We start from the raw sequence: 4669 nt of genomic DNA on the forward strand, positions 1-4669 counted from the left end.
GGTTACAGTATAAAGCTATATCCAATCTAGCCTTGATGTTGTCCTTTGTCTTCCCCTTCACATCCATGACGGTGTTGACAATATTCTCAAACATGTTCTCTTCGATGTGCATGACGTCAAGGTTATGGTGAAGCAGATTGGTCTTCCAATAAGGAAGCTCAAAAAAGATACTTCGCTTTACCCAATTATGGGTCAAACCAAAACCAGAAAACTTTTGCTTACCTGATTGAAGGCCAAACACAATGTCACCGTACTTTGAGACAACATCATGCAATTCTTCACAAGAAAGACGCGGGGATGCAACATCTTTTTCAACTCTGCCAACAAAGAAATCTTTTCTATTCTTTCTGTACCTGTGATGAAGTGGCAAGAAGCGACGGTGACAGTCAAAAAAAGAACCTTCATTTGCTAGCGTGAATGCCTTGTTGTTTTCCATGCAGTATGGACATGTGAGTTTCTCATGCGTGCTACAACCAGAAAGCATTTCATAAGCTTGAAAATCATTGATAGTCCACATCAATGCCGCCCTCATAAGGAAATTTTGTTTTCTCAATATATCATAAGTCAGAGCTCCGGAGGACCACAACTGCGCCAACTCATCAATCAACGGTCGAAGACAAACATCTATATTCCGCCCCGAGCTTCTTGGATTGGGTATGACAGTAGATAAAAACATGAACTCCGGCCTCATACACATTCCTGGTGGCAAGTTATAAACTGTGAGTATGACCGGCCAACAAGAATAAGGAGCAGCAAATGACCCAAATGGGTTGAATCCATCTGTACACAACCCAAGTCGCACATTCCTTGATTCAGCTGAAAAGTGAGGATGAACACTGTTAAAGCATTTCCACGCTTCGCCGTCAGAAGGATGAACCATCACTCCATCAACCGCATGGTGTGCTTGGTGCCATGTCATGTGCTCAGCAGTCCTTGGTGACATGAATAACCTCTGCAGTCTAGGTGTGATCGGGAAGTATCTAAGTTTTTTATATGCCACTAGAGTCTTTCCCCTGCCAGTTCTAGGTTTGTAACGGGAATGCCTACATGTCATGTACTCGGTCATCTCAGCATTTTCAAGGTAGTATAACATGCAGAAGTTAGGGCACATGTCAATTTTCTGGTATCCTAAACCGAGGGGTTTCATCATGGACTTCGCAGCGTAGAAGTTCTCTTTCAGCCTGTTCCCTTCAAGTAAAATGCTTCTTGCCCATTCAATAATCTTGTCATACCTAGCCTCACTCAACCCGTGATCTGACTTGATGGTAAACACCTGTGCTACGGCCGATAATTTACTGTGGTTCGTGCAGTCATCCCATAATGGTTCGTCAGAATCTTTCAACAAATCAAAAAACCTAGCTGCATCTACATTAGGTTCTTCTTCTACGATTGGACATTGACTGCCATTACTTTGATTCATTCTCATTGCATCCATAACCATATTTCTGTAAGGATTAGTGTTGTCATTTGTCGTTTCATGCACATTGCTAGCATTAGAAGTAGACCCAACCATCGTTTCTTCCATTCTCCTCTCACTCTCACTAACAAATACTTCTCCATGTGCATACCAACACTGGTAATTCTCCATAAACCCTTTGTGTAGAAGATGCATCATTACAACATCTGGATGCAGATACTTTTTATTTTCACACTTCCTGCATGGACACCTAATACCGCCTCCAGTAAAATTTCTGGGAATAGATGTTGCGAAATTAATAAAACCCTGAACCCCATTACAATAATCCATCCTCCGCAATCCTTGGGGTGAATCTCAATACATCCATGAACGATCATCCATGACTTATATCGAACCTCTATAAAATTATGATGACATCATGTATTAATTAACTAAGTTAGGTAAATAAACTTGTAAAACTATTACTTTACCTTGAGATTATCCAACAAACCAATCACAACTTCTCATAAATATTAAATATTCATTATCATTTATCAACGTCCATACGAATTAAAATATATAAATTTATAGAAATTACCACTCCGCAATACCATTGATAAAACTTTAAACGGGCCCATTAAGCAAGCTATTAATTATTTCAAAATAGCACATGTAATTCGGTAATTCCATAAAGAAATAACAATTTACAAACAAATACAATCTTACAAAATCTAAAACAAACCATAACAGGTACAAAATTATACATTCATCTACTACAAGTTTGTTTGAGAAATAACAATAAAACATGTACATCTACTAACAAAATACATATACTAAAAAAACAATAAAATTGACATTTAATTAAATGTTAAAATTTAAAAAGATATAATTACTTACAAAAATTGATAAAATCCATCGGTAAATCATAACACGGATGTTGTGACCACAAAACTTCAAGAAATATAACTTGTTGTGCTGATATGAGGAAGATTTTTTTTTTTTGGGGGGGAGGGGGGCTGGTTGTTTGCAGATGGGGAGAGTTGGGATGAGGAAGAAGAAGGCGAAATAGGGGATGAGAGGGTCGGCAGAGCTGTCATATATTAACTTTTTCCGACAGTTTCACCGACGAAAACTCCGTCGGTTATTACGTCGGTGATTCTGACAGAAACATAGACACGTCACCGTACGGATCTGCCATTTCAAATCCTTTGGTGAGTCCATCGGCAATTTAAACGGCGAACCGGTCGCATCACTGTACGGGCACTGTACGGGCTGTCGTTTTGAATCCGTCAGTGATGCCGTCGGAAAAAAATAACCCGCCAAAACCTCCACGTCAGCGACCCACCTTTTTTTTAAATTCAGAAACTTTGCCGTCCGTAATTCAGTCGGTAACTACCACCAGAAAATTTTCGTCGGTAGTTACCGACTAATTTACGGATGGAAAAGTTTCCGTCGGTAATTTCGACCTCAAAATACCGACAGAAATATTCCGTCGGTAAATCCATTGGTATTTAGCGAATTTCTGGTAGTGTAAATATTCTTCTTTTGTTTATATGGTTGAGTCTTCTGATCTATTCATTGACAAAAGTAACGAGCCTTTAGGTTTAATTCACATTGATATTTGTGACTTAAAGTTTGTGCAAACTAGAAGTGATAAAAAGAATTTATTTACTTTCATTAATGATTGCTTATGATATCATTATATCAATTTGCTAATAAGCAAATACGAGGCTTTAAAAGTGTTCAAACATTTAAAAAATGAGGTTGAAAATCAACTTAGCTAGAAGATCTATGTGATAAGAAGCGATAAAGATAAGGAATACAATTCACCTTTTGATGAATTTTATTCAGAGTATGGTATAATTCATCAAATCATGGCTTCTTATTGTCTATAACAAAATGGTATTATTGAATGTAATAATCGAACGTTGAAAGAATTGATGATGCTATATTGATAAGCTCAAAATTACCTTAGAACTTGGAGGCTATCTCATCAATAAATTATATTATTAATAAATTACCTTATAAGAAATTAGACAAGATATCATATGATTTATGGTATGGACTAAGACCATCCTATAAATACATATAAGTTTTGAACACTAAATTGTTGAATATGCTAGTTGTTTAGGTTTGACAAGTTTTGGGAGTTGAAACCTCTTGCATGTTTACTATGATTTGTTTTGTTTTTTGTTGCTTATTTTGATTTAATCATGTGTAATCATGATAATATGGTTTGTGTGAACCAAAAAAGCTTGGTTTTTAGGCTCACAAGGAAAGATTATAGGTTTGGCAATAACTAGGGTATTTTTGGACAATTTTAGGTTTTTTTTTCTTCGTGTTCTTAGAAAGAACATTGTCTTGGCTCCATGATTTGGACAAGTTTTAGTCCAATTCTTTGCATCAATAACTTTATGAGCTTTGGTTAATGGGTTAATTCGCATCAATAATCATGATTTCTGATTTTAAATCTAAGGTTTTGTTTTTTTATCGAAACCTATTTTGATCAAATTGTAATTTTTGGTTGATAATATTTTATGTTTGTTGCTTGATCATTGTTTAGTGATTGATTTCCAACATGCTTGTATCTTTGGTTTGTTCATATATGGTTTGGTTCGTGATTCATGTTTATGGGCATATTCTTTGTGTTCTTGGGTTTTTATATGTTCTAATATGTTTTTGACAACAAAAGTTCATATTTTTATGTTTTATCAAGTTTGATGTGTTTTGGGTTTTGTTTTTCCGATCAAACTAGTGGTTTTTTATTTTGTTTATGGTCGAACCAAAAATTCTGGGTCAACTCAATTGGGTCAAGTTTGGGTCAGATGGGTAAGGCCTTGTTTAGTTCTTAAATTTTTTGATAAATGAATTTTTGGTTTAAAGGTGTGTTTGACAACTTGCCGTTAAACCTATTTTGGTAGTATTATCCTAAAGAAAACTAGTTTTTACCAAACAAAGCCTTAAGAAATAATAAAAACAATAAAAATATATTTTCAAAAGAATAATTTTTTTTTTTTTTGCATATGGCTAAGAATCCTAAAACTTATTTGAGCATTTTTTTTAAATCTGAAATACTTTGGCATTTAAAAAAAAAAAAGCTGCATGAATTTTATAACAAGTTTGTCAAAAATATTCCAAAGAATTTTGACCTCCATTTAAAAATTGTCAAAAACTTATTTTTGACAAGGAAATATATTATTCACTTTTAATAGAAGGATAAAAAAACTTACAAAAGAGTTAATATCCAAAATGTTATTAGGGATAATAATTTAT

The sequence above is a fragment of the Populus nigra genome, chromosome 4 (assembly GCF_951802175.1).
Source record: "Populus nigra chromosome 4, ddPopNigr1.1, whole genome shotgun sequence".
In the NCBI taxonomy this organism is placed as follows: Eukaryota; Viridiplantae; Streptophyta; class Magnoliopsida; order Malpighiales; family Salicaceae; genus Populus; species Populus nigra.